The 20,000-nt window shown below is 48.1% G+C and overlaps 63 pseudogenes; all 63 read left to right on the plus strand.

Annotated features, from left to right (window-relative positions):
• The first annotated feature begins 30 nt into the window (after positions 1 to 30).
• LOC143798049 (5S ribosomal RNA) lies at positions 31 to 149 on the plus strand (annotated as a pseudogene).
• A 442-nt stretch (positions 150 to 591) lies between these two features.
• Positions 592 to 710, plus strand: LOC143801468 (5S ribosomal RNA; annotated as a pseudogene).
• A 258-nt stretch (positions 711 to 968) lies between these two features.
• Positions 969 to 1,087, plus strand: LOC143799179 (5S ribosomal RNA; annotated as a pseudogene).
• A 77-nt stretch (positions 1,088 to 1,164) lies between these two features.
• On the plus strand, positions 1,165 to 1,283 carry LOC143800023 (5S ribosomal RNA; annotated as a pseudogene).
• A 250-nt stretch (positions 1,284 to 1,533) lies between these two features.
• On the plus strand, positions 1,534 to 1,652 carry LOC143798679 (5S ribosomal RNA; annotated as a pseudogene).
• Positions 1,653 to 1,729: 77 nt separating this feature from the next.
• Positions 1,730 to 1,848, plus strand: LOC143798050 (5S ribosomal RNA; annotated as a pseudogene).
• Positions 1,849 to 2,095: 247 nt separating this feature from the next.
• On the plus strand, positions 2,096 to 2,214 carry LOC143799181 (5S ribosomal RNA; annotated as a pseudogene).
• A 77-nt stretch (positions 2,215 to 2,291) lies between these two features.
• Positions 2,292 to 2,410, plus strand: LOC143800036 (5S ribosomal RNA; annotated as a pseudogene).
• A 248-nt stretch (positions 2,411 to 2,658) lies between these two features.
• LOC143799182 (5S ribosomal RNA) lies at positions 2,659 to 2,777 on the plus strand (annotated as a pseudogene).
• A 77-nt stretch (positions 2,778 to 2,854) lies between these two features.
• Positions 2,855 to 2,973, plus strand: LOC143800048 (5S ribosomal RNA; annotated as a pseudogene).
• A 248-nt stretch (positions 2,974 to 3,221) lies between these two features.
• LOC143799183 (5S ribosomal RNA) lies at positions 3,222 to 3,340 on the plus strand (annotated as a pseudogene).
• Positions 3,341 to 3,417: 77 nt separating this feature from the next.
• Positions 3,418 to 3,536, plus strand: LOC143800059 (5S ribosomal RNA; annotated as a pseudogene).
• A 440-nt stretch (positions 3,537 to 3,976) lies between these two features.
• Positions 3,977 to 4,095, plus strand: LOC143800071 (5S ribosomal RNA; annotated as a pseudogene).
• A 259-nt stretch (positions 4,096 to 4,354) lies between these two features.
• On the plus strand, positions 4,355 to 4,473 carry LOC143799185 (5S ribosomal RNA; annotated as a pseudogene).
• Positions 4,474 to 4,550: 77 nt separating this feature from the next.
• LOC143800083 (5S ribosomal RNA) lies at positions 4,551 to 4,669 on the plus strand (annotated as a pseudogene).
• Positions 4,670 to 4,913: 244 nt separating this feature from the next.
• On the plus strand, positions 4,914 to 5,032 carry LOC143799186 (5S ribosomal RNA; annotated as a pseudogene).
• A 77-nt stretch (positions 5,033 to 5,109) lies between these two features.
• LOC143800095 (5S ribosomal RNA) lies at positions 5,110 to 5,228 on the plus strand (annotated as a pseudogene).
• A 249-nt stretch (positions 5,229 to 5,477) lies between these two features.
• Positions 5,478 to 5,596, plus strand: LOC143799187 (5S ribosomal RNA; annotated as a pseudogene).
• Positions 5,597 to 5,673: 77 nt separating this feature from the next.
• Positions 5,674 to 5,792, plus strand: LOC143800106 (5S ribosomal RNA; annotated as a pseudogene).
• Positions 5,793 to 6,040: 248 nt separating this feature from the next.
• On the plus strand, positions 6,041 to 6,159 carry LOC143797978 (5S ribosomal RNA; annotated as a pseudogene).
• A 77-nt stretch (positions 6,160 to 6,236) lies between these two features.
• Positions 6,237 to 6,355, plus strand: LOC143798052 (5S ribosomal RNA; annotated as a pseudogene).
• A 247-nt stretch (positions 6,356 to 6,602) lies between these two features.
• On the plus strand, positions 6,603 to 6,721 carry LOC143799188 (5S ribosomal RNA; annotated as a pseudogene).
• Positions 6,722 to 6,798: 77 nt separating this feature from the next.
• Positions 6,799 to 6,917, plus strand: LOC143800118 (5S ribosomal RNA; annotated as a pseudogene).
• A 453-nt stretch (positions 6,918 to 7,370) lies between these two features.
• On the plus strand, positions 7,371 to 7,489 carry LOC143800130 (5S ribosomal RNA; annotated as a pseudogene).
• A 440-nt stretch (positions 7,490 to 7,929) lies between these two features.
• Positions 7,930 to 8,048, plus strand: LOC143800141 (5S ribosomal RNA; annotated as a pseudogene).
• A 259-nt stretch (positions 8,049 to 8,307) lies between these two features.
• Positions 8,308 to 8,426, plus strand: LOC143799189 (5S ribosomal RNA; annotated as a pseudogene).
• A 77-nt stretch (positions 8,427 to 8,503) lies between these two features.
• Positions 8,504 to 8,622, plus strand: LOC143800154 (5S ribosomal RNA; annotated as a pseudogene).
• Positions 8,623 to 8,866: 244 nt separating this feature from the next.
• On the plus strand, positions 8,867 to 8,985 carry LOC143799190 (5S ribosomal RNA; annotated as a pseudogene).
• Positions 8,986 to 9,062: 77 nt separating this feature from the next.
• On the plus strand, positions 9,063 to 9,181 carry LOC143800165 (5S ribosomal RNA; annotated as a pseudogene).
• A 249-nt stretch (positions 9,182 to 9,430) lies between these two features.
• LOC143799191 (5S ribosomal RNA) lies at positions 9,431 to 9,549 on the plus strand (annotated as a pseudogene).
• A 77-nt stretch (positions 9,550 to 9,626) lies between these two features.
• LOC143800177 (5S ribosomal RNA) lies at positions 9,627 to 9,745 on the plus strand (annotated as a pseudogene).
• Positions 9,746 to 9,993: 248 nt separating this feature from the next.
• Positions 9,994 to 10,112, plus strand: LOC143797979 (5S ribosomal RNA; annotated as a pseudogene).
• A 77-nt stretch (positions 10,113 to 10,189) lies between these two features.
• On the plus strand, positions 10,190 to 10,308 carry LOC143798053 (5S ribosomal RNA; annotated as a pseudogene).
• A 247-nt stretch (positions 10,309 to 10,555) lies between these two features.
• Positions 10,556 to 10,674, plus strand: LOC143799192 (5S ribosomal RNA; annotated as a pseudogene).
• Positions 10,675 to 10,751: 77 nt separating this feature from the next.
• LOC143800582 (5S ribosomal RNA) lies at positions 10,752 to 10,870 on the plus strand (annotated as a pseudogene).
• Positions 10,871 to 11,323: 453 nt separating this feature from the next.
• Positions 11,324 to 11,442, plus strand: LOC143800188 (5S ribosomal RNA; annotated as a pseudogene).
• A 247-nt stretch (positions 11,443 to 11,689) lies between these two features.
• LOC143799193 (5S ribosomal RNA) lies at positions 11,690 to 11,808 on the plus strand (annotated as a pseudogene).
• A 77-nt stretch (positions 11,809 to 11,885) lies between these two features.
• LOC143800199 (5S ribosomal RNA) lies at positions 11,886 to 12,004 on the plus strand (annotated as a pseudogene).
• A 442-nt stretch (positions 12,005 to 12,446) lies between these two features.
• Positions 12,447 to 12,565, plus strand: LOC143800211 (5S ribosomal RNA; annotated as a pseudogene).
• Positions 12,566 to 13,019: 454 nt separating this feature from the next.
• Positions 13,020 to 13,138, plus strand: LOC143800222 (5S ribosomal RNA; annotated as a pseudogene).
• A 250-nt stretch (positions 13,139 to 13,388) lies between these two features.
• On the plus strand, positions 13,389 to 13,507 carry LOC143799194 (5S ribosomal RNA; annotated as a pseudogene).
• A 77-nt stretch (positions 13,508 to 13,584) lies between these two features.
• LOC143800234 (5S ribosomal RNA) lies at positions 13,585 to 13,703 on the plus strand (annotated as a pseudogene).
• Positions 13,704 to 13,951: 248 nt separating this feature from the next.
• Positions 13,952 to 14,070, plus strand: LOC143799197 (5S ribosomal RNA; annotated as a pseudogene).
• A 77-nt stretch (positions 14,071 to 14,147) lies between these two features.
• Positions 14,148 to 14,266, plus strand: LOC143800246 (5S ribosomal RNA; annotated as a pseudogene).
• Positions 14,267 to 14,516: 250 nt separating this feature from the next.
• LOC143798680 (5S ribosomal RNA) lies at positions 14,517 to 14,635 on the plus strand (annotated as a pseudogene).
• Positions 14,636 to 14,712: 77 nt separating this feature from the next.
• On the plus strand, positions 14,713 to 14,831 carry LOC143800258 (5S ribosomal RNA; annotated as a pseudogene).
• Positions 14,832 to 15,081: 250 nt separating this feature from the next.
• Positions 15,082 to 15,200, plus strand: LOC143798681 (5S ribosomal RNA; annotated as a pseudogene).
• A 77-nt stretch (positions 15,201 to 15,277) lies between these two features.
• Positions 15,278 to 15,396, plus strand: LOC143798054 (5S ribosomal RNA; annotated as a pseudogene).
• A 247-nt stretch (positions 15,397 to 15,643) lies between these two features.
• Positions 15,644 to 15,762, plus strand: LOC143799198 (5S ribosomal RNA; annotated as a pseudogene).
• A 77-nt stretch (positions 15,763 to 15,839) lies between these two features.
• Positions 15,840 to 15,958, plus strand: LOC143798837 (5S ribosomal RNA; annotated as a pseudogene).
• A 248-nt stretch (positions 15,959 to 16,206) lies between these two features.
• LOC143799199 (5S ribosomal RNA) lies at positions 16,207 to 16,325 on the plus strand (annotated as a pseudogene).
• Positions 16,326 to 16,402: 77 nt separating this feature from the next.
• Positions 16,403 to 16,521, plus strand: LOC143800270 (5S ribosomal RNA; annotated as a pseudogene).
• Positions 16,522 to 16,769: 248 nt separating this feature from the next.
• On the plus strand, positions 16,770 to 16,888 carry LOC143799200 (5S ribosomal RNA; annotated as a pseudogene).
• A 77-nt stretch (positions 16,889 to 16,965) lies between these two features.
• LOC143800281 (5S ribosomal RNA) lies at positions 16,966 to 17,084 on the plus strand (annotated as a pseudogene).
• A 440-nt stretch (positions 17,085 to 17,524) lies between these two features.
• Positions 17,525 to 17,643, plus strand: LOC143800292 (5S ribosomal RNA; annotated as a pseudogene).
• A 259-nt stretch (positions 17,644 to 17,902) lies between these two features.
• LOC143799201 (5S ribosomal RNA) lies at positions 17,903 to 18,021 on the plus strand (annotated as a pseudogene).
• A 77-nt stretch (positions 18,022 to 18,098) lies between these two features.
• LOC143800304 (5S ribosomal RNA) lies at positions 18,099 to 18,217 on the plus strand (annotated as a pseudogene).
• A 244-nt stretch (positions 18,218 to 18,461) lies between these two features.
• On the plus strand, positions 18,462 to 18,580 carry LOC143799202 (5S ribosomal RNA; annotated as a pseudogene).
• Positions 18,581 to 18,657: 77 nt separating this feature from the next.
• Positions 18,658 to 18,776, plus strand: LOC143800316 (5S ribosomal RNA; annotated as a pseudogene).
• A 248-nt stretch (positions 18,777 to 19,024) lies between these two features.
• LOC143797982 (5S ribosomal RNA) lies at positions 19,025 to 19,143 on the plus strand (annotated as a pseudogene).
• A 77-nt stretch (positions 19,144 to 19,220) lies between these two features.
• On the plus strand, positions 19,221 to 19,339 carry LOC143798055 (5S ribosomal RNA; annotated as a pseudogene).
• Positions 19,340 to 19,586: 247 nt separating this feature from the next.
• On the plus strand, positions 19,587 to 19,705 carry LOC143799203 (5S ribosomal RNA; annotated as a pseudogene).
• Positions 19,706 to 19,782: 77 nt separating this feature from the next.
• Positions 19,783 to 19,901, plus strand: LOC143800327 (5S ribosomal RNA; annotated as a pseudogene).
• The last annotated feature ends 99 nt before the right edge of the window (positions 19,902 to 20,000 follow it).

Raw genomic sequence — 20,000 nt, forward strand, 5'->3', positions numbered from 1 at the left:
TGAAAAGACTAGCAGACGCGAAAGCAATCGGTCAATGGCCACACTAAGCTGAATGTGCCTGCCCTCGTCAGATCGCAAATGCTAAGCAGCTTGGGGCTAGGCAAGTACCAGCATGGGAGACTGGCTGGGAATCCCTGGTACCGTTGACTTGGTTTTTTCGTTTTGATCCAAGCTTTCCCTAACGATTGTATTCCTCTTGAAAAGAGCTGCACTGGTGCGAACAATTTGTCATTGGCCACTCTAAGCTGAATGTGCCAGCTCTGGTCAGATCGCAAATGCTAAGCAGCTTGAGGCTGGGCAAGTTTCTTTTTTTTTTTTTTGGGGGGGGGGTTTATCAAAGCTTTCCCTTACAATTTTATATCTCTTGAAAAGACCCGCTGTGGTGCTAGTTGTCCGTCAATGGCCACTCTAAGCTGAATGTGCCTGCCCTCGTCAGATCGCAAACGCTAAGCAGCTTGAGGCTGGGCAAGTACCGGCATGGGAGACTGGCTGGGAATCCCCGATACCGTTGACTTGCTATTTTTTTTTTCTCAAAGCTTTCCCTTACGATTGTTTTCATCTTGAAAAGACTAGCAGACGCGAAAGCAATCGGTCAATGGCCACACTAAGCTGAATGTGCCTGCCCTCGTCAGATCGCAAATGCTAAGCAGCTTGAGGCTAGGCAAGTACTAGCATGGGAGACTGGCTGGGAATCCCTGGTACCGTTGACTTGGTTTTTTCGTTTTGATCCAAGCTTTCCCTGACGATTGTATTCCTCTTGAAAAGAGCCGCACTGGTTTGAACAATCTGTCATTGGCCACTCTAAGCTGAATGTGCCAGCTCTGGTCAGATCGCAAATGCTAAGAAGCTTGAGGCTGGGCAAGTTTCTTTTTTTTTTTTTTTTTTTTTTTTTGGGGGGGGGGGTTTATCAAAGCTTTCCCTTACAATTTTATATCTCTTGAAAAGACCCGCTGTGGTGCTAGTTGTCCGTCAATGGCCACTCTAAGCTGAATGTGCCTGCCCTCGTCAGATCGCAAACGCTAAGCAGCTTGAGGCTGGGCAAGTACCGGCATGGGAGACTGGCTGGGAATCCCCGGTACCGTTGACTTGCTATTTTGTTTTTCTCAAAGCTTTCCCTTACGATTGTTTTCATCTTGAAAAGACTAGCAGACGTGAACGCAATCGGTCAATGGCCACACTAAGCTGAATGTGCCTGCCCTCGTCAGATCGCAAATGCTAAGCAGCTTGAGGCTAGGCAAGTACCAGCATGGGAGACTGGCTGGGAATCCCTGGTACCGTTGACTTGGTTTTTTCGTTTTGATCCAAGCTTTCCCTGACGATTGTATTCCTCTTGAAAAGAGCCGCACTGGTGTGAACAATCTGTCATTGGCCACTCTAAGCTGAATGTGCCAGCTCTGGTTAGATCGCAAATGCTAAGCAGCTTGAGGCTGGGCAAGTTTCTTTTTTTTTTTTTTTGTGGGGGGGGGGGTTTATCAAAGCTTTCCCTTACAATTTTATATCTCTTGAAAAGACCCGCTGTGGTGCTAGTTGTCCGTCAATGGCCACTCTAAGCTGAATGTGCCTGCCCTCGTCAGATCGCAAACGCTAAGCAGCTTGAGGCTGGGTAAGTACCGGCATGGGAGACTGGCTGGGAATCCCCGGTACCGTTGACTTGCTATTTTGTTTTTCTCAAAGCTTTCCCTTACGATTGTTTTCATCTTGAAAAGACTAGCAGACGCGAAAGCAATCGGTCAATGGCCACACTAAGCTGAATGTGCCTGCCCTCGTCAGATCGCAAATGCTAAGCAGCTTGGGGCTAGGCAAGTACCAGCATGGGAGACTGGCTGGGAATCCCTGGTACCGTTGACTTGGTTTTTTCGTTTTGATCCAAGCTTTCCCTAACGATTGTATTCCTCTTGAAAAGAGCTGCACTGGTGTGAACAATTTGTCATTGGCCACTCTAAGCTGAATGTGCCAGCTCTGGTCAGATCGCAAATGCTAAGCAGCTTGAGGCTGGGCAAGTTTCTTTTTTTTTTTTTGGGGGGGGGGGGTTTATCAAAGCTTTCCCTTACAATTTTATATCTCTTGAAAAGACCCGCTGTGGTGCTAGTTGTCCGTCAATGGCCACTCTAAGCTGAATGTGCCTGCCCTCGTCAGATCGCAAACGCTAAGCAGCTTGAGGCTGGGCAAGTACCGGCATGGGAGACTGGCTGGGAATCCCCGGTACCGTTGACTTGCTGTTTTTTTTTTCTCAAAGCTTTCCCTTACGATTGTTTTCATCTTGAAAAGACTAGCAGACGCGAAAGCAATCGGTCAATGGCCACACTAAGCTGAATGTGCCTGCCCTCGTCAGATCGCAAATGCTAAGCAGCTTGAGGCTAGGCAAGTACCAGCATGGGAGACTGGCTGGGAATCCCTGGTACCGTTGACTTGGTTTTTTCGTTTTGATCCAAGCTTTCCCTGACGATTGTATTCCTCTTGAAAAGAGCCGCACTGGTGTGAACAATCTGTCATTGGCCACTCTAAGCTGAATGTGCCAGCTCTGGTTAGATCGCAAATGCTAAGCAACTTGAGGCTGGGCAAGTTTCTTTTTTTTTTTTTTTTGGGGGGGGGGTTTATCAAAGCTTTCCCTTACAATTTTATATCTCTTGAAAAGACCCGCTGTGGTGCTAGTTGTCCGTCAATGGCCACTCTAAGCTGAATGTGCCTGCCCTCGTCAGATCGCAAACGCTAAGCAGCTTGAGGCTGGGCAAGTACCGGCATGGGAGACTGGCTGGGAATCCCCGGTACCGTTGACTTGCTATTTTGTTTTTCTCAAAGCTTTCCCTTACGATTGTTTTCATCTTGAAAAGACTAGCAGACGCAAAAGCAATCGGTCAATGGCCACACTAAGCTGAATGTGCCTGCCCTCGTCAGATCGCAAATGCTAAGCAGCTTGAGGCTAGGCAAGTACCAGCATGGGAGACTGGCTGGGAATCCCTGGTACCGTTGACTTGGTTTTTTCGTTTTGATCCAAGCTTTCCCTGACGATTGTATTCCTCTTGAAAAGAGCCGCACTGGTGTGAACAATCTGTCATTGGCCACTCTAAGCTGAATGTGCCAGCTCTGGTTAGATCGCAAATGCTAAGCAGCTTGAGGCTGGGCAAGTTTCTTTTTTTTTTTTTTTTGGGGGGGGGGTTTATCAAAGCTTTCCCTTACAATTTTATATCTCTTGAAAAGACCCGCTGTGGTGCTAGTTGTCCGTCAATGGCCACTCTAAGCTGAATGTGCCTGCCCTCGTCAGATCGCAAACGCTAAGCAGCTTGAGGCTGGGCAAGTACCGGCATGGGAGACTGGCTGGGAATCCCCGGTACCGTTGACTTGCTATTTTGTTTTTCTCAAAGCTTTCCCTTACGATTGTTTTCATCTTGAAAAGACTAGCAGACGCGAAAGCAATCGGTCAATGGCCACACTAAGCTGAATGTGCCTGCCCTCGTCAGATCGCAAATGCTAAGCAGCTTGAGGCTAGGCAAGTACCAGCATGGGAGACTGGCTGGGAATCCCTGGTACCGTTGACTTGGTTTTTTTGTTTTGATCCAAGCTTTCCCTGACGATTGTATTCCTCTTGAAAAGAGCCGCACTGGTGTGAACAATCTGTCATTGGCCACTCTAAGCTGAATGTGCCAGCTCTGGTTAGATTGCAAATGCTAAGCAGCTTGAGGCTGGGCAAGTTTCTTTTTTTTTTTTTGGGGGGGGGTTTATCAAAGCTTTCCCTTACAATTTTATATCTCTTGAAAAGACCCGCTGTGGTGCTAGTTGTCCGTCAATGGCCACTCTAAGCTGAATGTGCCTTCCCTCGTCAGATCGCAAACGCTAAGCAGCTTGAGGCTGGGCAAGTACCGGCATGGGAGACTGGCTGGGAATCCCCGGTACCGTTGACTTGCTATTTTGTTTTTCTCAAAGCTTTCCCTTACGATTGTTTTCATCTTGAAAAGACTAGCAGACGCGAAAGCAATCGGTCAATGGCCACACTAAGCTGAATGTGCCTGCCCTCGTCAGATCGCAAATGCTAAGCAGCTTGAGGCTAGGCAAGTACCAGCATGGGAGACTGGCTGGGAATCCCTGGTACCGTTGACTTGGTTTTTTCGTTTTGATCCAAGCTTTCCCTGACGATTGTATTCCTCTTGAAAAGAGCCGCACTGGTTTGAACAATCTGTCATTGGCCACTCTAAGCTGAATGTGCCAGCTCTGGTCAGATCGCAAATGCTAAGCAGCTTGAGGCTGGGCAAGTTTCTTTTTTTTTTTTTTCTTTTTTTTTTTTGGGGGGGGGGTTTATCAAAGCTTTCCCTTACAATTTTATATCTCTTGAAAAGACCCGCTGTGGTGCTAGTTGTCCGTCAATGGCCACTCTAAGCTGAATGTGCCTGCCCTCGTCAGATCGCAAACGCTAAGCAGCTTGAGGCTGGGCAAGTACCGGCATGGGAGACTGGCTGGGAATCCCCGGTACCGTTGACTTGCTATTTTGTTTTTCTCAAAGCTTTCCCTTACGATTGTTTTCATCTTGAAAAGACTAGCAGACGCGAAAGCAATCGGTCAATGGCCACACTAAGCTGAATGTGCCTGCCCTCGTCAGATCGCAAATGCTAAGCAGCTTGAGGCTAGGCAAGTACCAGCATGGGAGACTGGCTGGGAATCCCTGGTACCGTTGACTTGGTTTTTTCGTTTTGATCCAAGCTTTCCCTGACGATTGTATTCCTCTTGAAAAGAGCCGCACTGGTGTGAACAATCTGTCATTGGCCACTCTAAGCTGAATGTGCCAGCTCTGGTTAGATCGCAAATGCTAAGCAGCTTGAGGCTGGGCAAGTTTCTTTTTTTTTTTTGGGGGGGGGGTTTATCAAAGCTTTCCCTTACAATTTTATATCTCATGAAAAGACCCGCTGTGGTGCTAGTTGTCCGTCAATGGCCACTCTAAGCTGAATGTGCCTGCCCTCGTCAGATCGCAAACGCTAAGCAGCTTGAGGCTGGGCAAGTACCGGCATGGGAGACTGGCTGGGAATCCCCGGTACCGTTGACTTGCTATTTTGTTTTTCTCAAAGCTTTCCCTTACGATTGTTTTCATCTTGAAAAGACTAGCAGACGCGAAAGCAATCGGTCAATGGCCACACTAAGCTGAATGTGCCTGCCCTCGTCAGATCGCAAATGCTAAGCAGCTTGAGGCTAGGCAAGTACCAGCATGGGAGACTGGCTGGGAATCCCTGGTACCGTTGACTTGGTTTTTTCGTTTTGATCCAAGCTTTCCCTGACGATTGTATTCCTCTTGAAAAGAGCCGCACTGGTGTGAACAATCTGTCATTGGCCACTCTAAGCTGAATGTGCCAGCTCTGGTTAGATCGCAAATGCTAAGCAGCTTGAGGCTGGGCAAGTTTCTTTTTTTTTTTTTTTTGGGGGGGGCGGTTTATCAAAGCTTTCCCTTACAATTTTATATCTCTTGAAAAGACCCGCTGTGGTGCTAGTTGTCCGTCAATGGCCACTCTAAGCTGAATGTGCCTGCCCTCGTCAGATCGCAAACGCTAAGCAGCTTGAGGCTGGGCAAGTACCGGCATGGGAGACTGGCTGGGAATCCCCGGTACCGTTGACTTGCTATTTTGTTTTTCTCAAAGCTTTCCCTTACGATTGTTTTCATCTTGAAAAGACTAGCAGACGCGAAAGCAATCGGTCAATGGCCACACTAAGCTGAATGTGCCTGCCCTCGTCAGATCGCAAATGCTAAGCAGCTTGAGGCTAGGCAAGTACCAGCATGGGAGACTGGCTGGGAATCCCTGGTACCGTTGACTTGTTTTTTTCGTTTTGATCCAAGCTTTCCCTGACGATTGTATTCCTCTTGAAAAGAGCCGCACTGGTGTGAACAATCTGTCATTGGCCACTCTAAGCTGAATGTGCCAGCTCTGGTTAGATCGCAAATGCTAAGCAGCCTGAGGCTGGGCAAGTTTCTTTTTTTTTTTTTTTGGGGGGGGGGGTTTATCAAAGCTTTCCCTTACAATTTTATATCTCTTGAAAAGACCCGCTGTGGTGCTAGTTGTCCGTCAATGGCCACTCTAAGCTGAATGTGCCTGCCCTCGTCAGATCGCAAACGCTAAGCAGCTTGAGGCTGGGCAAGTACCGGGATGGGAGACTGGCTGGGAATCCCCGGTACCGTTGACTAGCTATTTTGTTTTTCTCAAAGCTTTCCCTTACGATTGTTTTCATCTTGAAAAGACTAGCAGACGCGAAAGCAATCGGTCAATGGCCACACTAAGCTGAATGTGCCTGCCCTCGTCAGATCGCAAATGCTAAGCAGCTTGGGGCTAGGCAAGTACCAGCATGGGAGACTGGCTGGGAATCCCTGGTACCGTTGACTTGGTTTTTTCGTTTTGATCCAAGCTTTCCCTAACGATTGTATTCCTCTTGAAAAGAGCCGCACTGGTGTGAACAATTTGTCATTGGCCACTCTAAGCTGAATGTGCCAGCTCTGGTCAGATCGCAAATGCTAAGCAGCTTGAGGCTGGGCAAGTTTCTTTTTTTTTTTTTTTGGGGGGGGGGTTTATCAAAGCTTTCCCTTACAATTTTATATCTCTTGAAAAGACCCGCTGTGGTGCTAGTTGTCCGTCAATGGCCACTCTAAGCTGAATGTGCCTGCCCTCGTCAGATCGCAAACGCTAAGCAGCTTGAGGCTGGGCAAGTACCGGCATGGGAGACTGGCTGGGAATCCCCGGTACCGTTGACTTGCTATTTTTTTTTTCTCAAAGCTTTCCCTTACGATTGTTTTCATCTTGAATAGACTAGCAGACGCGAAAGCAATCGGTCAATGGCCACACTAAGCTGAATGTGCCTGCCCTCGTCAGATCGCAAATGCTAAGCAGCTTGAGGCTAGGCAAGTACCAGCATGGGAGACTGGCTGGGAATCCCTGGTACCGTTGACTTGGTTTTTTCGTTTTGATCCAAGCTTTCCCTGACGATTGTATTCCTCTTGAAAAGAGCCGCACTGGTTTGAACAATCTGTCATTGGCCACTCTAAGCTGAATGTGCCAGCTCTGGTCAGATCGCAAATGCTAAGCAGCTTGAGGCTGGGCAAGTTTCTTTTTTCTTTTTTTTTTTTTTTTTTGGGGGGGGGGTTTATCAAAGCTTTCCCTTACAATTTTATATCTCTTGAAAAGACCCGCTGTGGTGCTAGTTGTCCGTCAATGGCCACTCTAAGCTGAATGTGCCTCCCCTCGTCAGATCGCAAACGCTAAGCAGCTTGAGGCTGGGCAAGTACCGGCATGGGAGACTGGCTGGGAATCCCCGGTACCGTTGACTTGCTATTTTGTTTTTCTCAAAGCTTTCCCTTACGATTCTTTTCATCTTGAAAAGACTAGCAGACGCGAAAGCAATCGGTCAATGGCCACACTAAGCTGAATGTGCCTGCCCTCGTCAGATCGCAAATGCTAAGCAGCTTGAGGCTAGGCAAGTACCAGCATGGGAGACTGGCTGGGAATCCCTGGTACCGTTGACTTGGTTTTTTCGTTTTGATCCAAGCTTTCCCTGACGATTGTATTCCTCTTGAAAAGAGCCGCACTGGTGTGAACAATCTGTCATTGGCCACTCTAAGCTGAATGTGCCAGCTCTGGTTAGATTGCAAATGCTAAGCAGCTTGAGGCTGGGCAAGTTTCTTTTTTTTTTTTTGGGGGGGGGTTTATCAAAGCTTTCCCTTACAATTTTATATCTCTTGAAAAGACCCGCTGTGGTGCTAGTTGTCCGTCAATGGCCACTCTAAGCTGAATGTGCCTTCCCTCGTCAGATCGCAAACGCTAAGCAGCTTGAGGCTGGGCAAGTACCGGCATGGGAGACTGGCTGGGAATCCCCGGTACCGTTGACTTGCTATTTTGTTTTTCTCAAAGCTTTCCCTTACGATTGTTTTCATCTTGAAAAGACTAGCAGACGCGAAAGCAATCGGTCAATGGCCACACTAAGCTGAATGTGCCTGCCCTCGTCAGATCGCAAATGCTAAGCAGCTTGAGGCTAGGCAAGTACCAGCATGGGAGACTGGCTGGGAATCCCTGGTACCGTTGACTTGGTTTTTTCGTTTTGATCCAAGCTTTCCCTGACGATTGTATTCCTCTTGAAAAGAGCCGCACTGGTTTGAACAATCTGTCATTGGCCACTCTAAGCTGAATGTGCCAGCTCTGGTCAGATCGCAAATGCTAAGCAGCTTGAGGCTGGGCAAGTTTCTTTTTTTTTTTTTTCTTTTTTTTTTTTGGGGGGGGGGTTTATCAAAGCTTTCCCTTACAATTTTATATCTCTTGAAAAGACCCGCTGTGGTGCTAGTTGTCCGTCAATGGCCACTCTAAGCTGAATGTGCCTGCCCTCGTCAGATCGCAAACGCTAAGCAGCTTGAGGCTGGGCAAGTACCGGCATGGGAGACTGGCTGGGAATCCCCGGTACCGTTGACTTGCTATTTTGTTTTTCTCAAAGCTTTCCCTTACGATTGTTTTCATCTTGAAAAGACTAGCAGACGCGAAAGCAATCGGTCAATGGCCACACTAAGCTGAATGTGCCTGCCCTCGTCAGATCGCAAATGCTAAGCAGCTTGAGGCTAGGCAAGTACCAGCATGGGAGACTGGCTGGGAATCCCTGGTACCGTTGACTTGGTTTTTTCGTTTTGATCCAAGCTTTCCCTGACGATTGTATTCCTCTTGAAAAGAGCCGCACTGGTGTGAACAATCTGTCATTGGCCACTCTAAGCTGAATGTGCCAGCTCTGGTTAGATCGCAAATGCTAAGCAGCTTGAGGCTGGGCAAGTTTCTTTTTTTTTTTTGGGGGGGGGGTTTATCAAAGCTTTCCCTTACAATTTTATATCTCATGAAAAGACCCGCTGTGGTGCTAGTTGTCCGTCAATGGCCACTCTAAGCTGAATGTGCCTGCCCTCGTCAGATCGCAAACGCTAAGCAGCTTGAGGCTGGGCAAGTACCGGCATGGGAGACTGGCTGGGAATCCCCGGTACCGTTGACTTGCTATTTTGTTTTTCTCAAAGCTTTCCCTTACGATTGTTTTCATCTTGAAAAGACTAGCAGACGCGAAAGCAATCGGTCAATGGCCACACTAAGCTGAATGTGCCTGCCCTCGTCAGATCGCAAATGCTAAGCAGCTTGAGGCTAGGCAAGTACCAGCATGGGAGACTGGCTGGGAATCCCTGGTACCGTTGACTTGGTTTTTTCGTTTTGATCCAAGCTTTCCCTGACGATTGTATTCCTCTTGAAAAGAGCCGCACTGGTGTGAACAATCTGTCATTGGCCACTCTAAGCTGAATGTGCCAGCTCTGGTTAGATCGCAAATGCTAAGCAGCTTGAGGCTGGGCAAGTTTCTTTTTTTTTTTTTTTTGGGGGGGGGGGTTTATCAAAGCTTTCCCTTACAATTTTATATCTCTTGAAAAGACCCGCTGTGGTGCTAGTTGTCCGTCAATGGCCACTCTAAGCTGAATGTGCCTGCCCTCGTCAGATCGCAAACGCTAAGCAGCTTGAGGCTGGGCAAGTACCGGCATGGGAGACTGGCTGGGAATCCCCGGTACCGTTGACTTGCTATTTTGTTTTTCTCAAAGCTTTCCCTTACGATTGTTTTCATCTTGAAAAGACTAGCAGACGCGAAAGCAATCGGTCAATGGCCACACTAAGCTGAATGTGCCTGCCCTCGTCAGATCGCAAATGCTAAGCAGCTTGAGGCTAGGCAAGTACCAGCATGGGAGACTGGCTGGGAATCCCTGGTACCGTTGACTTGTTTTTTTCGTTTTGATCCAAGCTTTCCCTGACGATTGTATTCCTCTTGAAAAGAGCCGCACTGGTGTGAACAATCTGTCATTGGCCACTCTAAGCTGAATGTGCCAGCTCTGGTTAGATCGCAAATGCTAAGCAGCCTGAGGCTGGGCAAGTTTCTTTTTTTTTTTTTTTGGGGGGGGGGGTTTATCAAAGCTTTCCCTTACAATTTTATATCTCTTGAAAAGACCCGCTGTGGTGCTAGTTGTCCGTCAATGGCCACTCTAAGCTGAATGTGCCTGCCCTCGTCAGATCGCAAACGCTAAGCAGCTTGAGGCTGGGCAAGTACCGGGATGGGAGACTGGCTGGGAATCCCCGGTACCGTTGACTTGCTATTTTGTTTTTCTCAAAGCTTTCCCTTACGATTGTTTTCATCTTGAAAAGACTAGCAGACGCGAAAGCAATCGGTCAATGGCCACACTAAGCTGAATGTGCCTGCCCTCGTCAGATCGCAAATGCTAAGCAGCTTGGGGCTAGGCAAGTACCAGCATGGGAGACTGGCTGGGAATCCCTGGTACCGTTGACTTGGTTTTTTCGTTTTGATCCAAGCTTTCCCTAACGATTGTATTCCTCTTGAAAAGAGCCGCACTGGTGTGAACAATTTGTCATTGGCCACTCTAAGCTGAATGTGCCAGCTCTGGTCAGATCGCAAATGCTAAGCAGCTTGAGGCTGGGCAAGTTTCTTTTTTTTTTTTTTTGGGGGGGGGGTTTATCAAAGCTTTCCCTTACAATTTTATATCTCTTGAAAAGACCCGCTGTGGTGCTAGTTGTCCGTCAATGGCCACTCTAAGCTGAATGTGCCTGCCCTCGTCAGATCGCAAACGCTAAGCAGCTTGAGGCTGGGCAAGTACCGGCATGGGAGACTGGCTGGGAATCCCCGGTACCGTTGACTTGCTATTTTTTTTTTCTCAAAGCTTTCCCTTACGATTGTTTTCATCTTGAATAGACTAGCAGACGCAAAAGCAATCGGTCAATGCCCACACTAAGCTGAATGTGCCTGCCCTCGTCAGATCGCAAATGCTAAGCAGCTTGAGGCTAGGCAAGTACCAGCATGGGAGACTGGCTGGGAATCCCTGGTACCGTTGACTTGGTTTTTTCGTTTTGATCCAAGCTTTCCCTGACGATTGTATTCCTCTTGAAAAGAGCCGCACTGGTTTGAACAATCTGTCATTGGCCACTCTAAGCTGAATGTGCCAGCTCTGGTCAGATCGCAAATGCTAAGCAGCTTGAGGCTGGGCAAGTTTCTTTTTTCTTTTTTTTTTTTTTTTTTGGGGGGGGGGTTTATCAAAGCTTTCCCTTACAATTTTATATCTCTTGAAAAGACCCGCTGTGGTGCTAGTTGTCCGTCAATGGCCACTCTAAGCTGAATGTGCCTCCCCTCGTCAGATCGCAAACGCTAAGCAGCTTGAGGCTGGGCAAGTACCGGCATGGGAGACTGGCTGGGAATCCCCGGTACCGTTGACTTGCTATTTTGTTTTTCTCAAAGCTTTCCCTTACGATTCTTTTCATCTTGAAAAGACTAGCAGACGCGAAAGCAATCGGTCAATGGCCACACTAAGCTGAATGTGCCTGCCCTCGTCAGATCGCAAATGCTAAGCAGCTTGAGGCTAGGCAAGTACCAGCATGGGAGACTGGCTGGGAATCCCTGGTACCGTTGACTTGGTTTTTTCGTTTTGATCCAAGCTTTCCCTGACGATTGTATTCCTCTTGAAAAGAGCCGCACTGGTGTGAACAATCTGTCATTGGCCACTCTAAGCTGAATGTGCCAGCTCTGGTTAGATCGCAAATGCTAAGCAGCTTGAGGCTGGGCAAGTTTCTTTTTTTTTTTTTTTGGGGGGGGGGTTTATCAAAGCTTTCCCTTACAATTTTATATCTCTTGAAAAGACCCGCTGTGGTGCTAGTTGTCCGTCAATGGCCACTCTAAGCTGAATGTGCCTGCCCTCGTCAGATCGCAAACGCTAAGCAGCTTGAGGCTGGGCAAGTACCGGCATGGGAGACTGGCTGGGAATCCCCGGTACCGTTGACTTGCTATTTTGTTTTTCTCAAAGCTTTCCCTTACGATTGTTTTCATCTTGAAAAGACTAGCAGACGCGAAAGCAATCGGTCAATGGCCACACTAAGCTGAATGTGCCTGCCCTCGTCAGATCGCAAATGCTAAGCAGCTTGAGGCTAGGCAAGTACCAGCATGGGAGACTGGCTGGGAATCCCTGGTACCGTTGACTTGGTTTTTCGTTTTGATCCAAGCTTTCCCTGACGATTGTATTCCTCTTGAAAAGAGCCGCACTGGTGTGAACAATCTGTCATTGGCCACTCTAAGCTGAATGTGCCAGCTCTGGTTAGATCGCAAATGCTAAGCAGCTTGAGGCTGGGCAAGTTTCTTTTTTTTTTGGGGGGGGGGGGGGGTTTATCAAAGCTTTCCCTTACAATTTTATATCTCTTGAAAAGACCCGCTGTGGTGCTAGTTGTCCGTCAATGGCCACTCTAAGCTGAATGTGCCTGCCCTCGTCAGATCGCAAACGCTAAGCAGCTTGAGGCTGGGCAAGTACCGGCATGGGGGACTGGCTGGGAATCCCCGTTACCGTTGACTTGCTATTTTTTTTTTCTCAAAGCTTTCCCTTACGATTGTTTTCATCTTGAAAAGACTAGCAGACGCGAAAGCAATCGGTCAATGGCCACACTAAGCTGAATGTGCCTGCCCTCGTCAGATCGCAAATGCTAAGCAGCTTGAGGCTAGGCAAGTACCAGCATGGGAGACTGGCTGGGAATCCCTGGTACCGTTGACTTGGTTTTTTCGTTTTGATCCAAGCTTTCCCTGACGATTGTATTCCTCTTGAAAAGAGCCGCACTGGTTTGAACAATCTGTCATTGGCCACTCTAAGCTGAATGTGCCAGCTCTGGTCAGATCGCAAATGCTAAGCAGCTTGAGGCTGGGCAAGTTTCTTTTTTTTTTTTTTTTTTTTTTTTTGGGGGGGGGGGTTTATCAAAGCTTTCCCTTACAATTTTATATCTCTTGAAAAGACCCGCTGTGGTGCTAGTTGTCCGTCAATGGCCACTCTAAGCTGAATGTGCCTGCCCTTGTCAGATCGCAAACGCTAAGCAGCTTGAGGCTGGGCAAGTACCGGCATGGGAGACTGGCTGGGAATCCCCGGTACCGTTGACTTGCTATTTTGTTTTTCTCAAAGCTTTCCCTTACGATTGTTTTCATCTTGAAAAGACTAGCAGACGCGAAAGCAATCGGTCAATGGCCACACTAAGCTGAATGTGCCTGCCCTCGTCAGATCGCAAATGCTAAGCAGCTTGAGGCTAGGCAAGTACCAGCATGGGAGACTGGCTGGGAATCCCTGGTACCGTTGACTTGGTTTTTTCGTTTTGATCCAAGCTTTCCCTGACGATTGTATTCCTCTTGAAAAGAGCCGCACTGGTGTGAACAATCTGTCATTGGCCACTCTAAGCTGAATGTGCCAGCTCTGGTTAGATCGCAAATGCTAAGCAGCTTGAGGCTGGGCAAGTTTCTTTTTTTTTTTTTTTTGGGGGGGGGGGGTTTATCAAAGCTTTCCCTTACAATTTTATATCTCTTGAAAAGACCCGCTGTGGTGCTAGTTGTCCGTCAATGGCCACTCTAAGCTGAATGTGCCTGCCCTCGTCAGATCGCAAACGCTAAGCAGCTTGAGGCTGGGCAAGTACCGGCATGGGAGACTGGCTGGGAATCCCCGGTACCGTTGACTTGCTATTTTGTTTTTCTCAAAGCTTTCCCTTACGATTGTTTTCATCTTGAAAAGACTAGCAGACGCAAAAGCAATCGGTCAATGGCCACACTAAGCTGAATGTGCCTGCCCTCGTCAGATCGCAAATGCTAAGCAGCTTGAGGCTAGGCAAGTACCAGCATGGGAGACTGGCTGGGAATCCCTGGTACCGTTGACTTAGTTTTTTCGTTTTGATCCAAGCTTTCCCTGACGATTGTATTCCTCTTGAAAAGAGCCGCAGTGGTGTGAACAATCTGTCATTGGCCACTCTAAGCTGAATGTGCCAGCTCTGGTTAGATCGCAAATGCTAAGCAGCTTGAGGCTGGGCAAGTTTCTTTTTTTTTTTTGGGGGGGGGGGGGGTTTATCAAAGCTTTCCCTTACAATTTTATATCTCTTGAAAAGACCCGCTGTGGTGCTAGTTGTCCGTCAATGGCCACTCTAAGCTGAATGTGCCTGCCCTCGTCAGATCGCAAACGCTAAGCAGCTTGAGGCTGGGCAAGTACCGGCATGGGAGACTGGCTGGGAATCCCCGGTACCGTTGACTTGCTATTTTGTTTTTCTCAAAGCTTTCCCTTACGATTGTTTTCATCTTGAAAAGACTAGCAGACGCGAAAGCAATCGGTCAATGGCCACACTAAGCTGAATGTGCCTGCCCTCGTCAGATCGCAAATGCTAAGCAGCTTGAGGCTAGGCAAGTACCAGCATGGGAGACTGGCTGGGAATCCCTGGTACCGTTGACTTGGTTTTTTCGTTTTGATCCAAGCTTTCCCTGACGATTGTATTCCTCTTGAAAAGAGCCGCACTGGTGTGAACAATCTGTCATTGGCCACTCTAAGCTGAATGTGCCAGCTCTGGTTAGATCGCAAATGCTAAGCAGCTTGAGGCTGGGCAAGTTTCTTTTTTTTTTTTTTGTGGGGGGGGGGGGTTTATCAAAGCTTTCCCTTACAATTTTATATCTCTTGAAAAGACCCGCTGTGGTGCTAGTTGTCCGTCAATGGCCACTCTAAGCTGAATGTGCCTGCCCTCGTCAGATCGCAAACGCTAAGCAGCTTGAGGCTGGGTAAGTACCGGCATGGGAGACTGGCTGGGAATCCCCGGTACCGTTGACTTGCTATTTTGTTTTTCTCAAAGCTTTCCCTTACGATTGTTTTCATCTTGAAAAGACTAGCAGACGCGAAAGCAATCGGTCAATGGCCACACTAAGCTGAATGTGCCTGCCCTCGTCAGATCGCAAATGCTAAGCAGCTTGAGGCTAGGCAAGTACCAGCATGGGAGACTGGCTGGGAATCCCTGGTACCGTTGACTTGGTTTTTTCGTTTTGATCCAAGCTTTCCCTGACGATTGTATTCCTCTTGAAAAGAGCCGCACTGGTGTGAACAATCTGTCATTGGCCACTCTAAGCTGAATGTGCCAGCTCTGGTTAGATCGCAAATGCTAAGCAGCTTGAGGCTGGGCAAGTTTCTTTTTTTTTTTTTTTGTGGGGGGGGGGGTTTATCAAAGCTTTCCCTTACAATTTTATATCTCTTGAAAAGACTCGCTGTGGTGCTAGTTGTCCGTCAATGGCCACTCTAAGCTGAATGTGCCTGCCCTCGTCAGATCGCAAACGCTAAGCAGCTTGAGGCTGGGTAAGTACCGGCATGGGAGACTGGCTGGGAATCCCCGGTACCGTTGACTTGCTATTTTGTTTTTCTCAAAGCTTTCCCTTACGATTGTTTTCATCTTGAAAAGACTAGCAGACGCGAAAGCAATCGGTCAATGGCCACACTAAGCTGAATGTGCCTGCCCTCGTCAGATCGCAAATGCTAAGCAGCTTGGGGCTAGGCAAGTACCAGCATGGGAGACTGGCTGGGAATCCCTGGTACCGTTGACTTGGTTTTTTCGTTTTGATCCAAGCTTTCCCTAACGATTGTATTCCTCTTGAAAAGAGCTGCACTGGTGTGAACAATTTGTCATTGGCCACTCTAAGCTGAATGTGCCAGCTCTGGTCAGATCGCAAATGCTAAGCAGCTTGAGGCTGGGCAAGTTTCTTTTTTTTTTTTTGGGGGGGGGGGGTTTATCAAAGCTTTCCCTTACAATTTTATATCTCTTGAAAAGACCCGCTGTGGTGCTAGTTGTCCGTCAATGGCCACTCTAAGCTGAATGTGCCTGCCCTCGTCAGATCGCAAACGCTAAGCAGCTTGAGGCTGGGCAAGTACCGGCATGGGAGACTGGCTGGGAATCCCCGGTACCGTTGACTTGCTGTTTTTTTTTTCTCAAAGCTTTCCCTTACGATTGTTTTCATCTTGAAAAGACTAGCAGACGCGAAAGCAATCGGTAAATGGCCACACTAAGCTGAATGTGCCTGCCCTCGTCAGATCGCAAATGCTAAGCAGCTTGAGGCTAGGCAAGTACCAGCATGGGAGACTGGCTGGGAATCCCTGGTACCGTTGACTTGGTTTTTTCGTTTTGATCCAAGCTTTCCCTGACGATTGTATTCCTCTTGAAAAGAGCCGCACTGGTGTGAACAATCTGTCATTGGCCACTCTAAGCTGAATGTGCCAGCTCTGGTTAGATCGCAAATGCTAAGCAGCTTGAGGCTGGGCAAGTTTCTTTTTTTTTTTTTTTTGGGGGGGGGGTTTATCAAAGCTTTCCCTTACAATTTTATATCTCTTGAAAAGACCCGCTGTGGTGCTAGTTGTCCGTCAATGGCCACTCTAAGCTGAATGTGCCTGCCCTCGTCAGATCGCAAACGCTAAGCAGCTTGAGGCTGGGCAAGTACCGGCATGGGAGACTGGCTGGGAATCCCCGGTACCGTTGACTTGCTATTTTGTTTTTCTCAAAGCTTTCCCTTACGATTGTTTTCATCTTGAAAAGACTAGCAGACGCAAAAGCAATCGGTCAATGGCCACACTAAGCTGAATGTGCCTGCCCTCGTCAGATCGCAAATGCTAAGCAGCTTGAGGCTAGGCAAGTACCAGCATGGGAGACTGGCTGGGAATCCCTGGTACCGTTGACTTGGTTTTTTCGTTTTGATCCAAGCTTTCCCTGACGATTGTATTCCTCTTGAAAAGAGCCGCACTGGTGTGAACAATCTGTCATTGGCCACTCTAAGCTGAATGTGCCAGCTCTGGTTAGATCGCAAATGCTAAGCAGCTTGAGGCTGGGCAAGTTTCTTTTTTTTTTTTTTTTGGGGGGGGGGTTTATCAAAGCTTTCCCTTACAATTTTATATCTCTTGAAAAGACCCGCTGTGGTGCTAGTTGTCCGTCAATGGCCACTCTAAGCTGAATGTGCCTGCCCTCGTCAGATCGCAAACGCTAAGCAGCTTGAGGCTGGGCAAGTACCGGCATGGGAGACTGGCTGGGAATCCCCGGTACCGTTGACTTGCTATTTTGTTTTTCTCAAAGCTTTCCCTTACGATTGTTTTCATCTTGAAAAGACTAGCAGACGCGAAAGCAATCGGTCAATGGCCACACTAAGCTGAATGTGCCTGCCCTCGTCAGATCGCAAATGCTAAGCAGCTTGAGGCTAGGCAAGTACCAGCATGGGAGACTGGCTGGGAATCCCTGGTACCGTTGACTTGGTTTTTTTGTTTTGATCCAAGCTTTCCCTGACGATTGTATTCCTCTTGAAAAGAGCCGCACTGGTGTGAACAATCTGTCATTGGCCACTCTAAGCTGAATGTGCCAGCTCTGGTTAGATTGCAAATGCTAAGCAGCTTGAGGCTGGGCAAGTTTCTTTTTTTTTTTTTGGGGGGGGGTTTATCAAAGCTTTCCCTTACAATTTTATATCTCTTGAAAAGACCCGCTGTGGTGCTAGTTGTCCGTCAATGGCCACTCTAAGCTGAATGTGCCTTCCCTCGTCAGATCGCAAACGCTAAGCAGCTTGAGGCTGGGCAAGTACCGGCATGGGAGACTGGCTGGGAATCCCCGGTACCGTTGACTTGCTATTTTGTTTTTCTCAAAGCTTTCCCTTACGATTGTTTTCATCTTGAAAAGACTAGCAGACGCGAAAGCAATCGGTCAATGGCCACACTAAGCTGAATGTGCCTGCCCTCGTCAGATCGCAAATGCTAAGCAGCTTGAGGCTAGGCAAGTACCAGCATGGGAGACTGGCTGGGAATCCCTGGTACCGTTGACTTGGTTTTTTCGTTTTGATCCAAGCTTTCCCTGACGATTGTATTCCTCTTGAAAAGAGCCGCACTGGTTTGAACAATCTGTCATTGGCCACTCTAAGCTGAATGTGCCAGCTCTGGTCAGATCGCAAATGCTAAGCAGCTTGAGGCTGGGCAAGTTTCTTTTTTTTTTTTTTCTTTTTTTTTTTTGGGGGGGGGGTTTATCAAAGCTTTCCCTTACAATTTTATATCTCTTGAAAAGACCCGCTGTGGTGCTAGTTGTCCGTCAATGGCCACTCTAAGCTGAATGTGCCTGCCCTCGTCAGATCGCAAACGCTAAGCAGCTTGAGGCTGGGCAAGTACCGGCATGGGAGACTGGCTGGGAATCCCCGGTACCGTTGACTTGCTATTTTGTTTTTCTCAAAGCTTTCCCTTACGATTGTTTTCATCTTGAAAAGACTAGCAGACGCGAAAGCAATCGGTCAATGGCCACACTAAGCTGAATGTGCCTGCCCTCGTCAGATCGCAAATGCTAAGCAGCTTGAGGCTAGGCAAGTACCAGCATGGGAGACTGGCTGGGAATCCCTGGTACCGTTGACTTGGTTTTTTCGTTTTGATCCAAGCTTTCCCTGACGATTGTATTCCTCTTGAAAAGAGCCGCACTGGTGTGAACAATCTGTCATTGGCCACTCTAAGCTGAATGTGCCAGCTCTGGTTAGATCGCAAATGCTAAGCAGCTTGAGGCTGGGCAAGTTTCTTTTTTTTTTTTGGGGGGGGGGTTTATCAAAGCTTTCCCTTACAATTTTATATCTCATGAAAAGACCCGCTGTGGTGCTAGTTGTCCGTCAATGGCCACTCTAAGCTGAATGTGCCTGCCCTCGTCAGATCGCAAACGCTAAGCAGCTTGAGGCTGGGCAAGTACCGGCATGGGAGACTGGCTGGGAATCCCCGGTACCGTTGACTTGCTATTTTGTTTTTCTCAAAGCTTTCCCTTACGATTGTTTTCATCTTGAAAAGACTAGCAGACGCGAAAGCAATCGGTCAATGGCCACACTAAGCTGAATGTGCCTGCCCTCGTCAGATCGCAAATGCTAAGCAGCTTGAGGCTAGGCAAGTACCAGCATGGGAGACTGGCTGGGAATCCCTGGTACCGTTGACTTGGTTTTTTCGTTTTGATCCAAGCTTTCCCTGACGATTGTATTCCTCTTGAAAAGAGCCGCACTGGTGTGAACAATCTGTCATTGGCCACTCTAAGCTGAATGTGCCAGCTCTGGTTAGATCGCAAATGCTAAGCAGCCTGAGGCTGGGCAAGTTTCTTTTTTTTTTTTTTGGGGGGGGGGGGTTTATCAAAGCTTTCCCTTACAATTTTATATCTCTTGAAAAGACCCGCTGTGGTGCTAGTTGTCCGTCAATGGCCACTCTAAGCTGAATGTGCCTGCCCTCGTCAGATCGCAAACGCTAAGCAGCTTGAGGCTGGGCAAGTACCGGGATGGGAGACTGGCTGGGAATCCCCGGTACCGTTGACTTGCTATTTTGTTTTTCTCAAAGCTTTCCCTTACGATTGTTTTCATCTTGAAAAGACTAGCAGACGCGAAAGCAATCGGTCAATGGCCACACTAAGCTGAATGTGCCTGCCCTCGTCAGATCGCAAATGCTAAGCAGCTTGGGGCTAGGCAAGTACCAGCATGGGAGACTGGCTGGGAATCCCTGGTACCGTTGACTTGGTTTTTTCGTTTTGATCCAAGCTTTCCCTAACGATTGTATTCCTCTTGAAAAGAGCCGCACTGGTGTGAACAATTTGTCATTGGCCACTCTAAGCTGAATGTGCCAGCTCTGGTCAGATCGCAAATGCTAAGCAGCTTGAGGCTGGGCAAGTTTCTTTTTTTTTTTTTTTGGGGGGGGGGTTTATCAAAGCTTTCCCTTACAATTTTATATCTCTTGAAAAGACCCGCTGTGGTGCTAGTTGTCCGTCAATGGCCACTCTAAGCTGAATGTGCCTGCCCTCGTCAGATCGCAAACGCTAAGCAGCTTGAGGCTGGGCAAGTACCGGCATGGGAGACTGGCTGGGAATCCCCGGTACCGTTGACTTGCTATTTTGTTTTTCTCAAAGCTTTCCCTTACGATTGTTTTCATCTTGAAAAGACTAGCAGACGCGAAAGCAATCGGTCAATGGCCACACTAAGCTGAATGTGCCTGCCCTCGTCAGATCGCAAATGCTAAGCAGCTTGAGGCTAGGCAAGTACCAGCATGGGAGACTGGCTGGGAATCCCTGGTACCGTTGACTTGGTTTTTTCGTTTTGATCCAAGCTTTCCCTGACGATTGTATTCCTCTTGAAAAGAGCCGCAGTGGTGTGAACAATCTGTCATTGGCCACTCTAAGCTG

The sequence above is a fragment of the Ranitomeya variabilis genome, chromosome 1 (assembly GCF_051348905.1).
Source record: "Ranitomeya variabilis isolate aRanVar5 chromosome 1, aRanVar5.hap1, whole genome shotgun sequence".
In the NCBI taxonomy this organism is placed as follows: domain Eukaryota; kingdom Metazoa; phylum Chordata; class Amphibia; order Anura; family Dendrobatidae; genus Ranitomeya; species Ranitomeya variabilis.